This window comes from Nipponia nippon, unplaced genomic scaffold (assembly GCF_047370975.1).
Source record: "Nipponia nippon isolate SJK-2023a ecotype South Korea unplaced genomic scaffold, ASM4737097v1 scaffold_11, whole genome shotgun sequence".
Taxonomy (NCBI): Eukaryota; Metazoa; Chordata; class Aves; order Pelecaniformes; family Threskiornithidae; genus Nipponia; species Nipponia nippon.
This window is the reverse complement of record NW_028262302.1, coordinates 26,641,218-26,666,532: the sequence shown is the minus strand read 5'-3', so window position 1 is coordinate 26,666,532 and position 25,315 is coordinate 26,641,218. Positions and strand designations below refer to the sequence as shown.

Below are 25,315 nucleotides of genomic sequence, written 5' to 3'. Positions count from 1 at the left end.
CTTCATGGCAGGGAAGAGAGACAAACTGCCTCTCCCTTATTCATACACTCCTTGTTAAAGTAAGAGGGAAGACATGCTCCCTAGAAGACTCCAGAAACTCTAATCACAACATCCAATTCCAAAGAAAATCCAAATACAAACACCTTATATTAGGAAAAATAAAATAAAATCCTTTATACTGGAGGCATCGTTGAAACAATGTGATTACACTAATTAGGAGCACATCAGTAGGTCGCTTTGCAAGCAAGAATGTTTTACAAATGTCTCAGAGGACATTTGCCAAGCCAGGATTTGTTAAAAAAACCAGCTGATTTGGGGTCTATGTATTGTGAAAGCTGAAATGGGCCTGATTTTCAGAAGATAAGGGAACATTACCTCTGAAAAAGGAATAGCCTTTGAAGTGCAACACCCCAAAATCACCAGGCAGTTTGAAAACTATTGCCCACATCCCCATCCTCCGCTCTCTACGAAGCCATAACCAGCACGTGTTCCACTCCCGTGACCGTGGGGAATCAGGACCCATCTGTGCCCCAGCCCCATACACCAACAGCAGATTGCTGCTAAGGACGGCCACTCATCCATCCCCTCCAGCGACCCACAGCAGCGGGCACCATGGCCAGGGCAGGAAGAAGCAGCACAAACCTCCGAGCTGTTCCCTTCTTCCAGCCCAGGCCCCAGCCTGCCAGATGCCTGCAGCCAGATCTGGATGCATTTTTAAATCAACATACCCAGTGCTCGACTCAAAACCTCATGGATCAGTGCTTCAGTGAGAAAAACCACTGCAATTTGCGGGGGTGTATATTCAGTCCTTCTTGTTTATTCATTTCAGTGCTTAAGTCAGTAACAGCTAGTACCTTCTGCACTGATCCAACCGTCTGAGCAGCCTCCCCGCATATCATATAAACATTGCTTTGACTCTCCATGCCAGGGAGCAGGGACTGTGGATGCTAACTAGAAGGGAGGGCTTCATTTTTTGCTATTTGCAGCTATTGCAAGTTGACATGAACAACAACTGACAGGGAAGTGCATGAGGAATTAGGGTTTCAACTGCTTTGAGGAAGGAGGGGCAGAGAGAGGAGGATGACCAGGCTGGAAGCGTTTGGGAAAGGGATGGAGCCAGACAGCTCAGCGTGGCAGGTCAGGGAGAGGTGATTGGCAGGAGCGGAGCCGGAGGAGTCCCATGATAGCCACGTCCAGGCCATGCTCTGCTCTGCAGAGTCAGAGCTCATTTCCCAGTCTTCCTCCTCTCTTTTCTCCCTGCCCTTCTGCTTCATTTGTCAAAGTTTCCTCCCTGGCAGAATTTGATGCCGAGGTTTTAAAAATCTGCCTTGCTCTAAGCAAGACACCTCAAACCATGTTCCGCCAGCAATCTGAAGGCACCTACTGGAACCCTTTGCAGGAGGAAAATACTAACAGACTCTGACTATTTACCAGTTCCAGAGACTCAAATAAGGTACCTGAGCTCAACAAACATGGAATATTTCAAGTCCTGTTGATATTCCCCCCCCCTTCTTTTATACCTGTGGAAGCACAACCAAGCATATCCTAAGCAGGCTGACATGCCACAGCATCAGCTGCTCCTCCTCTCCCTGCTGTGTGATCTACCATAACATTTACTCCAGCAGGTAAAAGAAGGAAAAAGATTTTAGGGTGATTATCCTGGAAACAAGTCAGCGTGCTCAGTACCTTGTACACAGTGGCGATCCAGCTGCAGAGATGGGCGAGTTTGTGTTTAGCAAGGCTTAGATCTGTGTTAGCTCCACTTAGGTGTAACTACGTTGTACATGCATTGGCGTTGTGCATCCAGTGGGCCAAGACCACAGCTTCACTTTGAGAACAGAGATGCCATCTGAAGGAGAACATGCCTCTCTGGTCCATTAAGAAAGCTGTTGGGGTTTTTTTTGGGGGGTGGGGGTTTTTTTTGGGGGGTGGGGTGTCCTTTATGGCCATGAATCCTATTTGGGTCTGTAGATACCATTACAACTGACCAAAACTACCAGGTCTCTGCTTCAACACCTTTCACGTATGGTACGGTTCAACAGCATCCCAGGACAGGACTTTTGTCCTGCTCTGGATGAGCTCTAAACTCCAAAGCAAGGGCGGTTTAGACAGACTGTATGACCGCATATTACATTTATCTGTCTGACAAGCCAGTAGCCCACTGTGGTAGCCATGGTCAAAAAAAAAAAAAAAAAAACAAACAAACCCAAAAAAAACCCAACTGAAAACACTTTCTCCTTCTGATTCAAAGTGTTTTGCATCAAGGGAGAAAGAGTATTTCATAGCAAGGTTGCCCCAGGGTGCCTGATGAAAAGCAGGAGTTTTGGGTCACTTCTGCTGACATAGAGTGAAAATATTCAGGAAAACTGACTTTTTTTAACACAACCGCTTGCTGTGGAAGTCACCCAGCTTAGGGCTTCTGTTCCCATAGGCAATAAGAACAGAGACACAAAGTAGAGCGTCTGGTCAGTCCTGAAAAACAGTCCCATGAGTTTGCCTTTGGGTATTAGGTGACGGCTTACAGGATTTGCTGTGGAGGTTCGGAGGCACACCAGGAGATGAGATTTTTAAGCAGCCATCTGAGGAACAAGCAGAAAGGATGTGACTGCTTAGAGGATGCCTCCCTCGTGCAAAGGGCAGCAGAGGTGAAAGTATGAGGGTACTGTGTGAGAAGTTGTCTTAAACGGGCAATGAAGAGCATCTCTGCAGAGCAAAGACAGCCAGGAGACTGCAGACAGGACATGGACAGGTCAGCAGAGCCGCTAGAAAGGCAGGCACATCTGAGCAGTGGAGAAGAAAGGAGGTAGAAAGAACAAAGACACAGAGCAGTTGCTTGGTGGGAAGGCACTGAGAAAGAATTTGAAAGACTGTGGATTGCAGCAGGAAGAGATAAGGAAAAAATTCCATCTATTTGGGACCCGAGAGAGGTTATGGTTTGGCCAGCAGGTCGAGGGAGGTGACTCTCCCCCTCTGCTCTGGTGAGACCCCACCTGCAGTACTGCGTCCAGCTCTGGGGTCCTCAGCACAGGAAGGACATGGACCTGTTGGAAAGGGTCCAGAGAAGGGCCACAAAAATGATCAGAGGGATGGAGCACCTCTGCTATGAGGAAAGGTTGAGAGACTTGGGCTTGTTCATCCTGGAGAAGAGAAGGCTCCGGGGAGACCTTATTGCAGCCTTTCAGTAGTCAAAGGGAGCTTATAAGAAAGATGGGGACAGACTTTTTAGCAGGGCCAATAGCAATAAGACAAGGGGTAATGGTTTTAAACTAAAAGAGGGTAGATTCAGACTGGTATAAGGAAGAAATTTTTTACAATGATGGTAGTGAAAGACTGGAACAGGTTGCTCAGAGAGGTGGTAAATGCCCCGTCCTTGGAAACATTCAAGGCCAGGCTGGACGGGGCTCTGAGCAACCTGATCTGGTTGTAGATGTCCCTGCCAATGGCAGGAGGGATGGACTAGATGGCCTTTAGAGGTCCCTTCCACCCCAAAGCGTTCTGTGATTCTATGGTGATATCAGAGGGATTAGGCGGTGAAGAAACAGCCTCGGAATGGGAGATTCCTGCTGCAGAAGTCATCTTTCCGAGACCCTGTAACTGGCGAAAACAGGAATTTGTGAACTGGACCAAGCTGGTATCTCAGGGCCGTGGAACTTCCAACTTTGAGAAGGATAAAATCAGTAACAACTGGTTAGAATTCTGTAGAGGCATTCCCCACAGAAAGCTCATCACAGCGTTACAGCTAAGAGCTAATGGCTACTCCACAAGAGAATTTTTCGCAAGGGGCAGACAAGAGACTTGAATTAAATTGTGCCGACATTGTCAGGCAGAGAATGAGACCTGTTTGCGTATTACTGGATACTGCCCAGCAGTACAGGACACTAGGATTAAGAGGCATAACCAGCTGTGTGAATTATTGGTGGATGAGGCCAAAAAGTAGGAATGGGTAGTATTCCAGGAGCCACTGCTGAAAAACGAACAAAATGAACTATATGAGCCAGAGCTGGTATTCGTTGAAGGAGATCAGGCCCTAGTAGCAGACACCACAGTTAGCTACGAGAGTAAAGCAACATCTGTGGCGGATGCAGCAGCAGAGAAAGTTAAGAAGTATCAACATCCAGAAGATGAAATTCAAGAACTGACGAATACCAATACTACTAAATTTACAGGATTTCCTTTAGGAGCATGTGGAAAATGGTATCAAGGCAATTACGAGTTATAAAAAGACTTGGGACTCTCCAGTTCCTGACAGGAAAAGATCGTTCATCGTTTATTGAATTAGGCTTTTTCTTCTTCAGTGGGTATTGTACATATATATGCTAGTCAAGCACAGACTGTTTTAAGATCTTAATGAATTAATGAATTGTAATTGTATTATTTAATGAACTGTCAATAAACTGATTCTTTCTTTCTTTCTTTCTATCTAAGGCAGGAGACAGACCCCCCCAGGAGAGTGCCAAGGGCAACAAAATCTTAGGCGAAAGGGCAAGCATGACACAATAGGGTTGCGATAGTATGTAAGGACGATAAGGGGCTTGGAGTCATGACACGTCATCTATCCTGCCAAAAGACATTAATTACCGGTCTTTACCTAGATGGACGGGCCACCTTTACTTAACTCAGGAAACGAACATGTATAATTTTAGATATGTTCGATAAATAGCCGCACCACTCCAGGGCAGCGAGCCTTACAGCAACACTTGGACAGGTATAAAGGAGGAAGAGGGGAAGAGGCACACACAAGGATCCATCAAAGCTGCCCCTGGATTTAGCTCACATCCTTTCAATCTGAGCCAGAGAAAACAGGAATGGCACAACAGCAGCTGCTGCAACTGGATTTTCTTATTCATACAGTTTCCCTATATGTCTCTCCACCTGCAGAGCTGTAACAGTGATGCATTTCAGCTCTAGGCACTTCATTCGTGGCCAAGGTTACCCACGTTCTGTACTGTTATTTTTTTTTCTCCATGTGCTGCTCGCACTGGCAGAACGTGGCCTTTCTGCACCATAGTACTATACTCCCTCGTGTATTCCCCAGTTTGCTGCAGTTTATTTGTTCATGATGGACAAAATACTAACGTATCTGGCATCTGGTGACCAGTTTTCATATGTTTTTCTCTGACAAATCTGAAGCTGAACCCAGCTGAAGACAAATCGCAGGTCTGATCTGGCATGCCTTCTTGTCCATACGGCAGTTAAAGCTTGCTCTGGTCTCCGACTGCAACTCTGAAGAGATAAATAGCGACAACTCCTAAACTGCAGTGCAGAGCCCCTACGCAGACTCTGACCCTGGCTCTGGCTGCTTGGTGCCTCTCCGCAGTCGCAGAACAGCCACGGAGTGGCAGACGAGGTATCCTGCGAGCACATCAAAACACCCTCAGACAGCTGACAGCCTCACAGCAACTGTCTGCAGCACAAACCTCCCTGCTCTCAGTGCAAGGAGCCCAAGCAACGAGTCAGCAGTGTCCCAGCCTTGCTGTGCTCCCCGGAGCTAGACAGGATCATTAGGAGCCCTGGGGCAACTCTAGATTTTGCAAAAAGCACCTGCTTGACTGGCCAGCTAGCCTTGTACAATCCCTCCCTATAGATGATAGTGTTTGACCATCCCATACTTAACTCTGTAAAGCCTACACAAAACAACTCCACTGCAATTAAACAGCAATGAATTACCACAGGGAGGCCAGCGCTGTGGGCAGTATATCCCAAACTTCCATTTAGCTGAGATCCAGCGACCATGTACTTCCGAGAGCAAAACACAAGGTGATCTCCAGAAAGGGCTCACACGCAGGGGTCAGCAGCTCCCCAGCACACTACAGGATGACCATAGAATGGCTTGGGCTGGAAGGGACCTTAAAGATCATCTAACTCCAACCCCCCTGCCAGGGGCAGGGACGCCACCCACTAGACCAGGGTGCTCAGGGCCCCGTCCAACCTGGCCTTGAACACGTCCACAGCCCCTCTGGGCAACCTGTTCCAGTGCCTCACCACCCTCATAGTGAAGAACTTCTTCCTTATATCTAATCTAAATCTACCCTCTTTCAGTTTGAAACCGATGATGGTGGGCTGACCTTGCTGTTGCGGCCCTGGTCAACAGTGTCTTATCTCCCGCTTCATCCCATAGGACCTCCTTCAGCATAGATCCACTGCCAGCTGCACGAAGCCACCCCATTTGTATTGCGCTTAAGCCACTTGTGGCTCAAAAGCCGCAGGTTGGCCATGCTAATTGCAGAACTCAGCTTTGCATAAAACCCAGAGCAGAACTGGGCCCCGTTTTCCCTATCACACTGAAGGCGGATCGCACATATAAGCCCGTAACCCGAATACCCTGGCTTTCCACCTGGAGTCAGCAGAAAGAGCTGGCTTCAAGTAAAAGCCACATTATCTTCTGGGAAATATCTGTGCCATAATATGCATGAGCCAGAAATAGACACTTCAGTAGAAGAGAAACTGCCTCCGGTACCAGCCAGCCATCGTCAGTCCCCTGCTCTGTCTCTGCTGCAGTTCTCTGCTTACCCACTAGTGCTTCCCTCCACGGCCACCCCACGGTAATAGGAACAGACTGGAATGTGTTTCTCACCCAACAAACTCGATTACTTCATACGCTTTAAATCACTGAACTATAAATATTAGGAAAGATGCATGAAATCTTACCTAGCTCGCATTTCAGCGCTTGTCTCTCAATGGGAATTTAATAGATGCCCAAACTTCTCATTTCAAGTCACGTAAACAGAATGAGGGAACGCAGGCTGCTCGTTTCGACACAGCCACCAGAAAAACGCTAGCGAAGAGCCAGATTGCAAATGTCAAAACAAGTGATTGGTTTTGAAATATGGGGAAAAGTTCATTCTAATGATCCTGGCAGCTTACGTCCTTATGTAATGTAAAAAAAGAAAGCAACAAAAGCATTCTTCAACTTCCCTTCATTTGATGGGGTGATGGCAGACATGATGTGCCTACAAAACGTATCCCCTTAGCCCAGCCCGATGAGAGGGCGGCCTGCCTACAAAAGGTACCGTGGCCTGCAGTGCAAGGGAGCTCGTGAGGATTTTGTTTAGTATCTGCCTCTGCTACAGACACCCTCATGACTTTGTCCCAATATTTTCACCTCTTTGCAACTTCCTTGTCCACTTGAATTGGATGCTCTTGGGGCAGGATCTGTCTCAAAATTCAAGCATATGAAGAGTGTTTTAGCACAACAGGCTTCACATTTCAGAGACAGCCCCTCAGGTGCTACCACAAGAGAAAGAAGAGTAAATATTTGCTGTAATTCTTCAGTACTGTGGGATTTAAGCCTGTCAGATATTGAAGCAAAAGCAGGTAAAAAAAAAAAAAGGAAACTCTACAGGCCACTTAGCTGATAGGCTCCCAGATTTGATCTCATGTCCCTGTGGGAAAACACTGAGTTGGCACGTCCAAAAAACATTCAGACCTAGAGATGGCCCCGGCAACTGGAAACATCTCTGGCAGCAGCAATGGGCCAGGCAGGTGAGCCCAGAGGCCAGAGCTGGGTTTGGTTGAGGAGTTGGGTCTGAGGTCTGGGGACCTAAACTGGGAGTTGACCAGTGCTTCCAGTGGGAAGGACCTGGCTCCTGCTGAAGGGTCACACCACACTTCTGCCACAGGAGAGGTCTGGAAAATCATGCCTGAAAACCAGCCTGTCCCTGGTCAGTCACATGCCAAGGAAGATGAAACTAAGCTGAGCGCCAGAGACAGCAGAGGGACTTCAGGATAACACAAATCCTGGGATTTGAGAAGCGACTCAGTGGCCGCTGATGACAAGGTCACTTATACAGCTGGGACGAAATAATCTCCAGATGGCCAAGGCCACCCCTTGCAAGCTCATTTTTTGAGGTCTGGGTCTCACCCAAGGTAGGTCGTGAATTTGAGGACCTTGAAACCAAGGCCAAGAAGATCAAGAAGCTTGTAAGCCCAAGCAGAGCATGGAGAGATTTGAAAAACTGATGTCTTGTCTACACTGGGACAGTAAAGAGGGTCCCCAGTTGCATACCACAGCAGAGACACAAGACAGGAGGAAGGGAGCAGATCTCAGATCAAGAACTGGACTTACTTTACTGGGTAAAATTCCAGCACATCCTTCATTATTTCTGGTGAGCCTAGTAGCTCCTCAAATTAGGAACTGATCTGGGTTCTTATGGCTCTGCAGAAATAAAAATTATTTTCCAAAATTATTTAAATTGATGGGAAGAGTTACTTATTCTTCTTTTAACACGTTTTTACTTAATTTAGTCACTTTTCACCCAAGCAGTACATTGCTTTTTAAAACAGGACTTCGGAACATATTTTTTCATTGATTAATAACGGAGTAAATTAGTTTTTACTTACTTTTTGCTTAATGACGTAGCAAACGCCTCAGAATTTGGCCTAATAACAGTGCTGCAAGATACTTCAACTGATGAATTATGGCATAATAATTAACAATCTTGCAGTTGTCAGGCACAACGCCCAGTGATGTACAAAGCCTCTGCATACACAGGCTATAAATGATTCCCGTAGCCCACAGTTTGATGTGTTTATTGCTGTGATATCATAGCTGATATTCGACATATCTGTAAAATATCCTGAGACTATTCTTTCTTTCAGTTAAAGAAGCTGTAAACATATTTAAGCTCCAGAACGTCAACAATAGATTTAATACAAACTGTTAGGAAACAAGCCCTCACCTAGACATTTTTGTCTCAAGAACCCATTAAAAACATCAAGTGAAATTTTGCTTCCAGAAGAATCTTCTTAGAATAAATCAGGGAGCTGCTCTCAGCTCCACAATTCTCTAAACATAGTTGATCTCAGCCTGACCTAAGCCAGAGCAATTTATAGCAGTTAAATGGCTGCTCTAATTTATGTGACCCAGCGTGACTCTCTAGCGAGTACCCACCAGCTCAATATACCTGCCCACTCCCTGCAGGTCCTATGCAAGCAGCACGCTGTGCAGTGTTTCATCTCTTCTAGCTTTTGTCCAAACAGCTTATAATAGTGTGGAAAACTCAATTTTCAAAAAGGCAGAATAATTCCATCTGGAAAGAGGGAAACAATATAGCACACTTGGACGAAGCCAACTGAAAACACAGCCTAGAATCTAATTCTCTATACATGGCATGAACAGACTGCGAAAGGAGAAGGCAAGCTACTGACCTCCCTGCGCATTAGTAAATAACAGGGCAGGAGATTCAGGTAACTCCCAGTACTCCAGCACTCAGATAGCGCTTTGCGAGAAATATGCTTGGGAGCTGTGGGCTCATGACCAGAGCTATAACTGACCGGTCAAAGCAAAGGACTTCCCTGCCCAGCTTCCCCATTCTAGCTGTGATGAGGACTGTAGGAAAGCCCAGTGGGACCAGAGGTCCTCAACAGGCACAGCAAAGAATCACCTGGGTGTTTCTATCCTTTCGCTAAACAGCCCAAGTAAAGCCAAAGATGGCCCAAGTTCCACTTAAATTGATAAAGACCACAAGACCTATTCAGTCAATAAGAAAAACCAGCACAGCAACATCGATTTAGCGTAAGTTGTCTGGATACAGCCATAAATATCCAACATGACAATCAAGTCTGTTTGGAAATCTGCCCTTCAACAATGGACAAATCTGTCCATCTTCAAAAAAAGACCAGCTTATAAAAATCGCCTCAGCTCATTTAGCTGTAAAACAATTGTGTATGTGCAGTTGACTGGGCTGCTTCATCAGAAGTTGTACACCTCTGAAACCTCCGAAATGCTGCTCTGAGGAGGAGTCAAGGGCCAAGGGACTTTTTGCAGGGGCTGTGCAAGTTGTCTGAGGTCTTCTGATCACACTCATCTATCTTCTCTGGGGAAAAGAACCTGTGAAAGTGTCTGTGAGATGGGGAATCTAGAGCAAATGCTATACCAAGGAGACATTGAAATCCATCTGTTTTACCGAAAGCAGCAAAAAATGAGGAAGGCAATAACACACTTCCTAGAAACTGGTTCTCTTATAGTGTTAAGATACCAGTCAAAGCTTCAAGACAAGGCTAAAAGAAGTGAAGGCTTGAGCTGTGACTTTAAAATGTATTTTTCTGACCAGGTAAGGTTTAGCAGTTTCAATCACCTGGTTCAAGGAGTTACTCCATTGACATTGGTGGAATTGCCCACCTCGACTCGATACAGCGGTACCCATCCCCATCAGCAGCGGTGCAGCTAGCAATTGCCGGCACCTGCATTCACCTTTGCTTGAAGAAAGGTTTAAATTCAAGAGTGCAATTTCTGTAAAAACAATTAAAATGGAAGCTTTCCAGCAGCTTAAGCTGCTGGGGAAGCTGTCAGCCCTCATGACACCCAAGTACAAGTGATCTCTCCGACTGCCAGGCTGTCTAGCCAACGTGGAAACAACTGCCGAATTCTTGCTTCACTTATACATGGGACTATATTGGCCATCAGCAGGAATCACAAACTTTCAAGGGCAGAATATAAACCTGCTGCGCAGGCTCCACCATGTACCTGATGCCACTTTGTTTCAGCCACTAAGTTTATGCATACTGGATAGCAAGTGACACTTTCACAAAAAGGATCAAGTTTGGCAAAATTCAGCCAATTTTGAATGCTCAAGACTGAGCTTAAATAGGCCCTCTGATTTCTTAAAAGAAGTTTTAGGAATGAAAAGGATGTTTCAGCAGAGAAGATGATCCAGTTTTGGTAGCACTTGCTTCACTGAGCACACTTACGCAGAACATTTAATCAATCCATTTAACATAAAGTGACGGTTTGCCTGCACATGCAGAATTGAAAGCACTTTATTTTTAGGCTCGAGTGGTAGAACTTCAACCTGACAATGAAAAACATCACAGTGATTTAATGACCACATCATTTTGGCCAACCCAGCAGTTTGCTGACATTCTGTCTGTGAAAGCCTGGGAGCATCTGCTTTGCTTTTTTTGTAATGATTTTTAAAACCAGAGGTTTTAAATGTACCACATGGCAGATTTCAGGCCGAGGACTGACTTTAAAGAAAAGACAGCTTTATAAACCCCACCTCAATGACTGTGGACGAAGACAGGAAACGATTGCAAAAGCTAGCACAAAGGACACGTAGTACTTGGTCGGGAAGGAAGGAGATACCAGAGGACACAAGAAGGGAGAAGCAGAGATACCACAAAAATTCACTAAAAGGCAGGTGAGAAACAGTGGAAATTGGCATGGAAGAAGAATACAGAATAAAAAAGGGGAACTGGAAAGGAGGAAAAACGCTGAGGAGAATTAGCTTGAAGAGCAAGAGCTCCAGCGGAGAGAGTGCATTTGCACAGAAGCTTTGCCTGTGAAGATCAGAGGCAGAGCATCTCAGAGCCAGCAGGGCAACAGAGTTTTTTGAGACCAGTTACCATACCTGTGTGCTCTTCAAAGCCACCCAGCATAGCACAGCAAACAGCAATCCTGTCAAGCCTCAAAACACTGGCCTGCCACTGCCCTGTATATGGTGTAACATACCCCTTCCAGGGTGACACTGCAGGCAGGTTTTGTACACCCCAAAGAGGACGTCAGAGAGATCCTGCAGGAAGAAGATTCACTACAACCATACACTGCACCGTACAGATTTCACAACGGCCCTGAAGCCACCATTCCTCCAAAGATGTAAAGAAAGCCAAATTTTTAAGCCTCCCTCCTCCATAAAGGGCAGTAAGTTCTGAGAAAGGGTTTCCTGGGTCCTGGTGCACTCCAGAAGATGCCATCAATCTTGTGATCCAGCGTCTTTCCGATAAAAATCAAGGAGCTTTTTGTGAGACTCTTGCTCCATTCTCATCCCTCCTCATCTCAGTCCACAGGGACAAAGCAACAGTCAATCACCAGTACTGCCCCATGTTACAAAGCATCACGCAACAGCCAGAGATCACCTCCCTTGCTGAGCACAAAACGTTCTTGCACCAGAGCTAGCCGCCACAAAGTTCAACCAGATCTCTCCCAAACAGGACGGCTTGAGATGCCTCACACCACGCCAGCTATTTGGCTGGAAGATGTGAGGATGTTGTCTCCTGATGACTGCCCTGGGGGACAGCTTCAGCTCTCATGAGAGAAAGCTGTGAGGAAGTGTGGGCAAAGGAGTTTGTCCTGACAACACCTTGTACTCCAAAGCTATCCTGGTTCTGGTGTTCCCAGCAGGCCTAAGAGCTCTCTGCAGATCTGCCAGAAGGGAGGGGCAGGGCAGACGGACGAATGACAGCTAGCAGGGACCCTCTTGCTGCCAGGATACAGGGACAAGCCGTAAGTCCACAGAGGAAGATCTTTGCATCTTCTAATGAGGTCTCAGAGGAGATTAGCTGTGACTGTCTTTGGGAAATACATGAGGTTATTCTGCAGGTAGCAGACTGGCTGAAATGCCGCAGTCTGAAGGCTTTTGAGAGCTCTAAGACCTCAAGTGGCTTTGGACTAAGGGGCTCAGTGTCTTTGAAAAGAATTATTTTGGCAGCAAGCTTTGTAAGAAGGGACAAATTGAAGACCCAAAGGCATGTCCCAGAGAACTGACTGCTGATCAGAGACCTCACAACTCTATCAGGTACACTGCAAGAAGTCCATGGGGAATACTGTGACTCTAAAGTTCTCTTAGCAACAGCTCTGGGTTCAAAGTGAAAATAACCACCAAGCCGCAGACACTGATACTTAAACTCCTCAGAGAGAAAACTGCAAAACGCTTCCATGCTGCAGCACAACAAATGACAGGACCCCTTCTCCAAGAAGAAAACGCTACTTTGCCGACAGCAGGCTTATCGCATGCAATTAAGAGTAAAAATTAGTGTAAGGTGGGCTGCTAACATCATCACTCAAATCCTTCCTCGGAGGTATGCTGTAGTATAACAGAATTTCTCAAACGTAACATAGGAAGAGCAGGCAGTCTGCTTTGCATGAAGATTAGCTAAAACGATGGCTTAATCTTTCTTTTGGACTGCTTAAATCCGTGCTTCTCTTCAAGAATCCAGAAGGCAAAGTTAAATGCAGATAAGGTCACTGTCAGCATAGGCAGGACCAGTGGGAAAAAAAGCCACAAACCCTTGAAAGTGCCTCGATCAATTATAAATCACTGAAAAGTGTTCACCCGGTTAAGGTGGTGCAGATTACAGCTGGCAGAGAGAAACAGCAGAGAGACCTTTCCTGGCTGCCATCAGAGTTGTTGGAGTTTATATTGAAAAGTTACAGAAAGGGACAAGCCGGGGCCTCTTGGCCATGACCAGCTAGTCACCAAGAGGTTCAGCAGCCCCTCTGATTTCCCACCGTAACCAGTGGGAGTAGACAGTAGCAAGCTCATAGAGCAGCTCCAGTCATTGAAGGATGAGACACCATCATCAAACCAAAACTGAGAAAGACCCAAGTGCCCCAGGAACAAAAGGAGATAGACTTAGTTGAACTTGGTCATAAACAGACACTACCAACCCATAATCACTCCCCACCTAAATGAGTGCAGCACGTAAAAAGGAGACACATTGCCTAAACTTTACAGAAAGCTTAAGAATATTCCCAAGGTCACATGAGGAGCTTGTGGAACAGCAGAGAACTAAAACCAAACCTCAGATCCATTTCCAGTCTTAACCCCCAAGTCATCCTTTGTCTCCTCTACAAAGGCTCGGCTGAGCAGACCCAAGATCATTCGCAAGCTCTAAATAGAGCATAGAGAATGGAAAATAACTTTCGGTGCTGACAATATTGTCCCTATTTAGCTAACAAGTATCGATTTTTTCCTCATCCACTGGAAAGCAGATGAAAGCGGCACAGATTTGGTTCTTTTGTTTAATTCCCTGAATCCAATCAGTGTTACTGGTGCTATCACCAGACTCTGAGGACTGATTACCCATGTGCTATTTAAAGTCAGAGAGGTGCTTACATCTCATTTTATTTGGGACTAGTGGGAATTGTGGGTTACACAGAAAGTTTTAACTTTTTTCCTTTTTTTTTTTTTTTTTGGTTGACAAAGCTCTCCCATGTGAAGGGACAGATCTCTGAAAAAACAAGCTGTTCTCCGAGCAAGAACAGATGATGCCTTGTTCTCCGACAGATTTATCCCTTTTCTCCACAAGTGCAGAAACCCTACTTCCACTTTTGCCACAGTTCCGTATCTCCATGAAATTTTGAAAAAACTATTATCTTCCATGAATCACCTTATAAAGCTCTTTCCCTGTCATTTCAAGCTGAATGAGCTCAAGTGGTCACACACAAGCTACAGCTGAAGTTTTCCACCTATGACTGAGAAAAACAGAAAGCAGTGGGGGAACAATTAGTCTAGATATCATTTATCCCTTCTCTGTAGGTAGATCTTCCCTCTTTTAACTCGGATGCAATGAGCACTCAAGCATTTGCCTGCGGTCTCACCAGTTGTGCGCAGCGGTTATGAAGATGAGCCATCTTGACCAAGATGACAAATAAAGATGGTAAACAAAAAGCCCCAGAGTTTGCAGGCAGGAGGGCCACAAGGCGTCACTCCAAGCCTCACAGCTGTACAGCTGGAGGCAGAAGCAAACTTTGGGGATTTTTACGATCTTTACAATTCTTTGCCTTTAAAGCTATCCCATCGGAAAATCTGTTCTGCCTGCTCACACAAAGCAGAACCTCATTCAGGGCTTTCTGCTCTAGTTCAGCTTCATTTTTGTGTTGCCAAATTGAAGACATCTAGTCTTGATGTCAAGATTGCAAGTGATAGACGATTACAAACTGGGCAGGTATGTCTGTATGCCTGCAACATACACATTCACCTGGTATCCCCCATATCCTATATAGGCTCGTGTACCAGCTGCATTCACTGTCTCTCTGCAAAAATCTTCCCCAAAATCAGGTACAGCAGCTTATGTATCTCTTGAAATGACTGCCTAGTCCGTTTCTCACTTCCAGTCAAGGGTACAATCACAGACAGGGTCATCCTGTAAGTAAATACATTAAAGCCCCCAGAGACAGCGATCACTGCTGCTGCAGCAGCATCCCTGCATTTCTACAGCATCCTTAAGAAACACGAACATGAACCAGAGCAGCAGCAGAGAGCCATCTAAATTCTATGCCTGTCGCCACGCTTCTTCCCCACAGTTGTAAATCTATTATCAAACATACTCTCAGACACAATCTGGGACACATGCCTGACGCACACGGTACCAGGCTATAAATAGACAGATATAGACAATCATACTAGATATACTGAAGATTATTTGATTAAGCTGGGACTCTGCTCTGCTGAACAGCCTGTGATCAGTAGAGACACCTTGTAGAAGATGGTTCGGATCAGCACAACCATCTCCCAGGAGCAGAGAGATGCTGAAAGACTGCAGTTAAATACCCTGTGCCCTTGTAGTCTTCTGTTTTTTTAGCTCACATGACCAAGGTATTTCTAGTAAGGGGAAAATTTCTGTGAGCACTAATTGAAGAGTGTAGAGCCTACTGAAAAGTCCAGTAAAGCCTATATGAAATTTCAGCAGTGTTTTTTAGTGGTCCCTGCTGGTTTTATTTGGGGATTCAGGAGTAAGCAGACACTCACTGCTTCATTCAGTAAGTACTTGGCTGGCAAGCACCAGTGGAGACCATTTCAGCACTTGCAGCTCGACTTCCTAGAAGGCAGGCAGGCAGGCAGCAATAGAAGGTCAAACTACTCTAAATACACATTATTTTCACCTTATCCAATATCTCTGTACAACCCACGGACACTGCAAAATGTTTAGCATCAAGGGAGCTGCATTATTCTTTTAGAGCTGCCACAGCTCATACACTGGGCATGAAATTGGTGCACATTCCCACAGCAAGAAGGCAATGGGTCCTGCGTTGCTGAAGTGACATGCAAGGCATTTCAGGCCACATGAGTCCCAGCCTCACCAGGGCAGTGGAGAACGGGACAGCAAACACTGAGTAGATTTGTTTAAATAAAGACAAATCTGAGCACGTACACTGAACCCACTCCTGTATATCACACCCGTGTGCCCATCTTCTAAGAAACACTGAAAGACAGCAGGCTGGATTCTCCAGTGCTTTGTATTTGGCATTGTCACCCACACCTTACAAACCAGTGTTGCACTTTTCTTCAGATTAGATTCTCCGGAGCACTTTAACCCTACTTTCTTCAGATGTGACAAGTTTTGCAAACCACGGGTAACAGTCAGATCCAAAGACTCAAGAAACTAGTTTGAATTCAGGGCAGAAGAGGAGCATTCAGAGCATTCAAAACCTGTGTTTGAAGTCCAGAGTGAAACTCCCAGCACGGAGCCATTCCCTGCTGCAGTTGGCAGGGCAGCAAGCTCCCTGTCTGCAAACAAGATAAATTATATATAAACCAAACGACCTGCTGTGAACATCCGAGAGCTGTTGTGACTGGTGCTACCACGGTCATCGTTGGGTTGCTTAGCTCAGCTGAGCTGTTGGCTTGCCGCAGCGGTGACCGCACTGGGACACAGTCAAGACGAGCCATGGCAGCTTGTGGATCTGTTTTCCACATCCAGCCCAGCCAGGCTGCAGAGATCTGACTCACGCTCTAGGGACAGTTTGACAAGGTTCTGGTTTTGGCAGAAAAGCCAGTTTCAAGTGTTTCCATCCCTTCTCTTCCTGTACATTTATTCATGCCATGCTCTCCCTTCTGACCGCTGCCTCCCTTCAGCTGCATCACGCTTGTGGGCCTGTTTTGTTAACTGTATCACTGAACTGACGAGGTTTAAAACAGTGACAAGCCCGAGCAGAGAGCTGTTTCTGAGAGACAAGGTTGGATTTATCAACGATCTGGACGAGGGGATCGAGTGCACCCTCAGTAAGTTTGCAGGCGACACCAAGTTGGGCGGGAGTGTTGATCTGCTGGAGGGTAGGAAGGCTCTAAAGAGGGATCTGGCCAGGCTGGGTTGATGGGCCCAGGCCAACTGTATGAGGTTCAACAAGGCTCAGTGCCAGGTCCTGCACTTGGGTCACAACAACCCCATGCAAGGCTACAGGCTTGGGGAGGAGTGGCTGGAGAGCTGCCTGGTGGAAAAGGACCTGGGGGTGTTGGTCGACGGCCAGCTGAATATGAGCTGGCAGTGTGCCCAGGTGGCCAAGAAGGCCAAGAGCATCTTGGCTTGTATCAGGAATGGTGTGGCCAGCAGGACCAGGGCAGTGATCGTCCCCCTGTACTGGGCACTGGTGGGGCCGCACCTTGAATCCTGTGCTCAGAGTTGGGCCCCTCACCCCAAGGCGGCCATGGAGGGGCTGGAGCGTGGCCAGAGCAGGGCAGCGAGGCTGGGGCAGGGGCTGGAGCACAAGGCTGGGGAGGAGCGGCTGGGGGAGCTGGGGGTGCTCAGCCTGGAGAAGAGGAGGCTGAGGGGAGCCCTCATCGCTCTCTGCAACTGCCTGAAAGGAGGCTGGAGCCATGGGGGTTGGTCTCTTCTCCCCAGTAACAAGCAATGGGATGAGAGGAAACGGCCTCAAGTTGCACCAGGGCAGGTTTAGGTTGGATATTAGGAAAAACTTCTTCACCGAAAGGGCTGTCAGGCCCTGGCACAGGCTGCCCAGGGCAGCGGTTGAGTCCCCATCCCTGGAGGTATTTAGAAGCCGGGGAGATGTGGTGCTTAGGGACGTGGTTTAGTGGTGGGCTTGGCAGTGCTGGGTTAATGGTTGGACTTGATGATCTTAAGGTCTTTTCCAACCCAAACAATTGTATGATTCTAACTGACTGCAACGCCCATTCCCCATCCCCCTGCACCCCTCTGGGGGAGGGGATAGAGAAATTGGGAGTAAAATGAAACCCGGGAAGAAGGGAGGGGTGGGGGGAAGGTGTTTTAAGGTTCGGTTTTATTTCTCATTACCCTACCCTAATTTGATTGGTAATAAATTAAATTCATTTCACCAGGTTGAGTCTGTTTTGCCTGTGACAGTAACTGTCAAGTGATCTCTCCCTGTCCTCATCTCGACCCACGAGCCTTTTGTTATATTTTCTCTCCCCTGTCCAGCTGAGGAGGGCAGTGACAGAGCGGCTTTGGTGGGCACTTGGTGTCCAGCCAGGGTCAACCACCACACCTCCCAGCACAAAACTACTTCTACCCATTACCACTTCTGTTTAGCCTGTTGTATGGCATCACTAAGTGCATCTAGCAAAAAATAACATGCACTGAACAAACTGGCAATTAAAACTCCAAAACGTTTCAAACCCTGTTCACAACAGGCATTAACATTGCCTTGGGCAAGTGAAAGTTAATGCAAGACCAGTCCTGCCATGGCAGACTAAAGGTCCATCTAGGCAGGAAACCCATCTCCAACAAGGGCCAACAGCAATGCCCAGCAGAAAGCCTAAGGCCAGAGGTAAGCACAGTGGAATATCCTCCCAGTTTCGTTGTTCTGTGGCTCAGTGGGTTCCTGGTGGGTTTCCAGTAATAGCTTTAAATATTAGATCCCAACCTGCATTCAGTCTTTCCTTAGTGCTACAACAGAAATGTAAAACAGTTGGAGGTGTTACATCCTGCATAAATAATGCAGAGAGGACTCTGTGCCACCTTCTCACCATGGAAAAGGAGTGAAAGGCGACCCATAGGCACCACAACATACTGGAATAACTTAAAGCCACCCAAAGACTTCCCTGAAATCTGTGGGACACAAAGCAGATCCCAGGTACTGCATGTGAGTGCGAGTGTGGGAAAAACCACCTACCTCTGTTGTGCCGAACACAGCTTTGGGATGCAGCTCTGTATCACGAATCAGAATTTAAATTATTGTTTGACTTGAACCACTCAAAAGCAGCACAGCATCGTTGTGATATGGTTCCTTGTCTTTTCCCAGGTCCGCTAAATAACTAATTCCTCAGCAGGACACGAGATGAAGAATGCAAATATGACGCACAAAACAGCCCTAACAGCTTCTCCCAACGCAGCATTCACCTTGCTCCTCAGAGAGCAAACAAACCAAGCTCCCGGTTTTACTGAACCCCACACAAAGCAGCATGAGCTGTGCTACAGCACTGGCTTCAAAGAGGTCCCTTCCAGGTCTACGTTCTGAAACCAGAGGAGTGCCACTGTGCCCAAACATCCCAATGAATTTTTAGCAGCCCCATCATCCCCATTAATCACACTTACCAGTGAAATCCCAACTCAGGTAGTGAAGCTAAAAGCCAGCAACTGTCCCTTCTTCGGAGCAGGTAATTTTCAAGGCTTTCAGGATACCCAAAAAAGTCTTGAAAACAAGATGCCGTCATTCAGAAGGAGGGACAGCATACCCAAAGCTGATGCAGTTAGGTTAATCCCAACTAAATATTAAAGCAAATGACCTTACAAAAGAAAATTCCTCCTCTGGCTGTGATTTCACTGAACATCACTCGTTATCTGCTCCCGCCTTGACCTCTGCTTGAGAGAAGTGGTCACAGGCAAAGCAATGAGATGTCCATAACAACCTGATGAGTCACTGTCATTAAGGATCATACCACAGCCATCACCCTCGTGTGCCAACCATCTGACAATGAAAGCACCTCTCTCCTCAAGCTGATACAGCTCTGCTGACCATGTGTGCATACACAGGCAGGGTTCAAGTCAGAGACAACAGCCCTAATCAAATCCAAGTCAGCTCCGTGGTGAAGAAAAGTCGTTCATCTGTAAAATGATTTTAAAGCACCGCTCACACTGCTCTGGACTGCTACAGTGGGGCTCAGAACAAGCCCTGATATGAACACGGAGAGCACCAGCCCCAGGAAACCCAGCCCTTCTCCCCAGGCTTACACAGGCACTCCTGCACACAAGACCTGTTCCTGCATCCACAGGGATGGTATCAATCTTTGTGCTATAATCATTCAGGAACTTCAGGAATAACAGGATTCTTGTTCTTCTTCCTGAAGAGAAATATGACCCACCTGCTCTTCCATAACATCACTATTTCTTCACTGCACATGCATACAAGTCACAAAAAGCTGAGGCACATAAAACTAACAGGGAAATAACTGTGATAGAATAAAACAAACCATTTGGGAAAACCAGAAGTGCTTTTCCCAAGAGATATGGTAGTTTTCTGCAGTTTTGTCTCCTGCAATTATTTAGCTTTGGTATCCAAGATGATGTGAACTCAGACTGAAGCATTTCTTGTCATTAGAAAGTGGATAAGGACCATCTGCTTCTTGTTCCTCTGATGCCTAATAAGGTTTGAGCTCACACTATAGACTTTCCCAGAGCTGGGTGTTGAGGACTACTCTCCTTATCCTGCCTGCTGTATGGACACTACTAGACAGTCTCTTTGAATTTGAATCTGAATTCAACAGAGATTCCAAGAGATTAAAAATTCTGAAGATGAGGCAAGCACCACACACACACACACGCACGCAATGACAGCAACATTATCCTCACATCCTGAGAAAATGAGGTTGAAAGTAGCATTATTGCAACTACTGTCTGAAATATGTGAAAGAACAGCCAGAAGCATACAGAACAAGATTCCAAAGAAATTCAGTATGAAAGGGTTAATAAAGGCCAAACCAGCATCTATTAACAACAAAATGAACTTCTGCAAACCCACATCAGGTGGCTTCCACCATCCCTAAACCTTGGAGGCCTGTGTCAGAATTGGCCTCCATCTTCTTATCATCTGGCAGCAGTGAAACAAGAGGAGGGAAAGGGACCAACATTACTGGTCATGTAGTAAAAATATTCATTAGTCTCAAGAGAGAAGTTGAAGCTGGCAAGTAAAACAGGATTTTCTGTCCCCTGGAGAATCCCAAAGCAGCAAGCAATATCAAACTCATTCAGCAACATTCCTCATTTGAGATAAGTCCATTTTTTAATAAGTTGCAAATCTTCCGCAAGCAAAGCTTGCTTTTAGGGAGAGGTACTGTATTTCATCAGCCAAATTGATATATCATCATTAAATCTGACACGTGAGCACTTCCAGCTACTAAGGGCCAGGGTTATTTTTAAAAAGTAGCATTAACCAGAAGAAGTTTCTTCAGCAAATCACAAATGTCTTCAGGTAAAGTGGCTCATTGCAAAGAACAAATCTGGCTGGAGAAGTTTCTGTGTTTCAGAGTATTAGTCGTCTTTAATGATTAATTAGTTTATTAAAGGCTTAGTGAAATTTTATTTTTTAAATTGCATGCAAAGAATTTTCTGGCTTTATTGTGTTCATAATATGTTTGTGCAGCTCAGCAAAGCCTATGTCCCATTCCCTAAATTAATAGGTTGTATGCTTTCTTTCTAAGGATAACAAATTCAATTAAACTGTCTGGGAAGCTGTATTCTCTTGAGAATTCTCATTGGGGATTTAATTTGAAATACTGATTTTTTGCAAGTAGCTCTCAAGGCTTTTGTTAGAAGTTGAAGAGAGAAGCTACGTTCTAGAGAGAGAAATTCATCTGACAACATTCAAGAAGCATTTGGACAATGCCCTCAGACATATGGTGTGAATTTTGGGGATGTCCTATGCAGGGACAGGAGTTGGACTTGATGATCCTTGTGGGTCCCCTCCAACTCAGGACATTCTATGATCTATAGACAGTCACAGGCTAATTTGAGTACAATTCTGAAAACCAAGCCTTTTTTAAAAATGAAGGAAAAAAGTCTGTTTCAAACACTTGGTAGGGGACCGCCCTTAGGCAGAATTCCCTTGTCTTGGTTACGTTGGTCAGCTTAGATGATATCTACCTCAGTTAAAAATCTCCAGGACAGATCAAGTCTTACGAGGAGCGGCTGGGGGAGCTGGGGGTGTTTAGCCTGGAGAAGAAGAGGCTGAGGGGAGCCCTCATCGCTCTCTGCAACTGCCTGAAAGGAGGCTGGAGCCGGGGGGGGTCGGTCTCTTCTTCCCAGTAACAAGTGATAGGAGGAGAGGAAACGGCCTTGAGCTGCGCCAGGGCAGGTTTAGATTGGAGATTAGGAAAAATTTCTTCACCGAAAGGGTGGTCAGGCCCTGGCACAGGCTGCCCAGGGAAGCGGTTGAGTCCCCCGTCCCTGGAGGTATTTAAAAGACGGGTAGATGTGGTGCTTAGGGACGTGGTTTAGTGGTGGGCTTGGCAGTGCTACGTTCAATGGTTGGACTCGTTGATCTTAAAGGTCTTTTCCAACCTAAATGATTCTATGATCATTACTAGTGTTAGTTTCTACCGGTATGAAAATTATTAATAAGCAAATATCTGCTGTAAGAATCTGGGAATTCCTCCACAATGAAGATGACAAGCCTTGGACTGTGACAAGCACTTAGAGTATTATTCACACAGCATCAGTCTGCCCTGTATTTGTACAGCACCTAGCACACAGGTCCCACACCCCACTGGGGGGTTAGCTTGGTCTGTCAAACAATTAATAATCTGAATGCTGCCCCTTTGCCAAGGGGTAACTGAAACCCAGAGGTTTTCCATTGATGCTTCCCACTGGAGGAGAGATGAAGACCCCCAACAACCCCTGAAGTTTCCTTATAGCTGCCTCAAGTGAGAGGACTTACAGCATGAAGGACCATTTCTTCTACCAGACACTGGGGCCCAGAGCCAGCACCTGCTCTTGAGAACTGATTGCAATTAGAAACCAAGTCAAAGGAGTACAAACAATCTATATACAAGGTAGGAGAGAAACCACAATCTCCAGCATTACACAGTCATGGTCCTTAAAGAATACCAGTGCTGTACAACCACCACAGACATTTCCTTTGCAATAGGTTCGCCTGTGCTCTACTAATCCAGAACTGGCCTCTTTAGCAGCTGGCAGTAAAAAGAAAGTGCCAAGTCATCTATTTCCACATTTGGGGATGATGAAAAGCACTTGAAAACGCTCAGCACTTCTGCAATAATTATAACAAGCACAGTACTTGTTTTGGGAAAGTATAATGTATTCTGGTGAGCAGAATCACATCAAAGAGGAAGCTTTCAGACACTTCAAGGAGCAGAATACGAAGACATATATAGAGAGATATAATTATCACCACAGTCACAAGTCCCTTTTAGGCAAGGATCACAGGAAGGAGAAGCAGATGAGTGAAGCGTAGTGGACATAGAGCTGAGGCTGGAAGTTGGCGTAACATAAGTTCTCATTACCTGGATACGGTGCAAGCTGGGCTGGTACCGCAGCAGTGCCGCTCACTCTGCGTGATTTTTCTACCCAAGGATGAGCTATAGCTGTTCAAAAACCCCAATCTTTCTCTTGGGACAGCAGCTCCACAGCTGTCTGCTTCCTCTAAAGGGCTCAAAGCTGGTCAGCAGCTCCAGCACAACTAATCAGAGACATTTCAAAGGTCTCCCTGTGAATCCCTGTTTCCTCCCCCCAACCTCCATTTTGCTACACCTGGCTGTCTAGGCATCTGTGCACGTCTGTCTGGAAGATGCCTACATCCCATCACCTAATGAATGTGAGTGCATATGAGATAAAAAGTCATGTCTGCAATTTGCCTCTCCCTATAGCCCCAGGCTGGTCCACTGCAAGGGAAAGGTGCCTGAAATCAGTAGAAAACTCAAAAGGATTCAGCTAACGAAGCTGCTGGCTAAGCCAGGTATGGGAAGTTTGGCCAAGTCTTTGCTGTTTAATTGGTAACCAAACTGGGGACTTAGTTTAATCAGTTCAGCCTCATCATCCAACTTCTCAGAAATCTCATGCAAAGTAACATGTAGCATGTCCTAGTCACAGATGCAAAGTGGATTTAACTCAAAAATGACTTTTCTTTCAGTTTGGGCAGAATCTAGGAAATAGGAGGATATGGCCTCATTTGGAGGTGCATTTCCCAGGTGCACCTGGGGGAAAAAAAAAAAAGTAACACAAAACTAAAATGCATTTGAAAATCTCCCTTGATATTTTTTTTTGCCTTTTGCCTTCCAGTCGTTGCTGGACATGCTCAAGTCCCCTTGGCTCTGTCTAGCATGAAAATAAGCAAATCCAGAAGAGCAGAGCCAGCGAAGCCTGGCTCTTAAGGATTTCCCACTCCACATTGGCCTCTTGCATCAATTCCCTGACTTCCAATACCAACTAATTACTCATGGAATTTATATGACCTTAATACTAATCATTAGTTGTTATTCCAGTAAGAATAATTTGTAAGACAAAATAACCCCAAGATCTGCATCTATCTTGCTTCAAATGGGGCAACAGGTTCAAAAGTTACTGAGTAAGAACAAAGAACCACACCAACACACAATCTCAGCTGTCTCCCAAGAAATCATGCTAAAATGTAAGGAGAGAAATTCTCCCAACATTTTTCATCCACCTGAAACCAGGATCTATTGAAAACACTATGCAGTTTCTCAGATGCATTTGCTCTGCAACGTTTCATACAGTAACCTGTTACTTTCAGTGAAGAAGATGAAGAACTGATGTTGTTTGCTGAACACTGAGGCTGGCAGCTTTATCTTGTTAGTTAACCACAGAAGTCCTTCGCCTGGAAGGGTGCAGGCATACGAGTACTAAAAATATTCAGCTGAGACAGGACAGTGTTATCTTATTTGAATAAGAGGAAGGGAAAAGTGAGCACAGAACAGCTACTTGCACATTTCCATAAACAAAAAGCTCAACCCACTCCCAGCCCCTTTCTGCAGATACTCAAGAGGTTTCTTTAGGGTTTTTTATTCAAGGATTTTTAAATTTTTTTTTGCCATAAAACTTCAGCCATAGAGAGGATGAGATGGCAATGGCACTGTCCCAAGCTGAGTGCTGAGCACATTCCTCATTCCTGCCTGACCGTCAGCTCTGCTGCTTCCAAAGGATTTATGGCAAGGCAGTGTGTGACCAGCTCCAAGATGAATCATGCCTCCCACCCTCACCTGATGGCTCTCCAAAGGGCAGAAAGGCAAACCCCGCTCCCCAGACTGCTGCCAGCACTCTTCATTAAAATTTTGCAACTTCCCTTTTTCTGGAAGCCTGAGATGCTAGTGCAACGTGCTTGTGAGACCCCCTGCTCGACTTGTGCAGTCAGAGGTGTATTTTGCAGTGTGACTACCATTAGGAAAAGTCTGTCTGTGCCCACTACCTGTCCCTGCCCTTCCTTCCATAGCAATCCTGGTTTTGCCTCCAGCCACCCAACCTCAGCTCTCCCCTGCACAGCTCACAGTGTTTAAAATTGCTAGTCTGAAAAGATGAAGACAGAAAAAGAATATTCATGCTTTTTTCCCCCTCTGTTTGCTTTCTGCCATTTTAGTGAGTTAAACCAGCACAGCACTGAGTCAGATGCACCCAGGTCCTGTGCAAATTAAAGTGGGAGCACATAGCTCAGTTTCTGCAATCCAGCTTGCGGTGTTTCAGTGCTACAGGCTAGTAATGCAGCGAAAGTAATCTCAGACTGGGGATTTTTAATTATTTTTTTTTTCCCCCCACAAGAACCTGCTGAGGACGAGAACTGTCCCCTTAAGCCTAGATGTTGCGCCTCAGGGACTCTTTAAGCACCATGTGGACAAGGAGAAGTGTGACTGCAAGCTGGACCCCTCCAAACCCCTTA

General features: G+C 45.9%; 1 protein-coding gene across 4 annotated transcripts in view; it reads right to left on the bottom strand.

Annotated features, from left to right (window-relative positions):
• SLC35F4 (solute carrier family 35 member F4) overlaps window positions 1–25,315 on the bottom strand; it is a 129,504-nt gene that overhangs the window by 63,010 nt on the left and 41,179 nt on the right. The window contains exon 2 of one of the 4 annotated variants that reach the window (XM_087748047.1): window positions 8,066–8,155. The exons of the other annotated variants lie outside the window; for them this stretch is intronic. The gene's annotated coding sequence lies outside the window, so the exon portion shown is untranslated. The remainder of the gene's footprint in view (window positions 1–8,065; window positions 8,156–25,315) is intronic. 4 annotated transcript variants of the gene reach the window in all.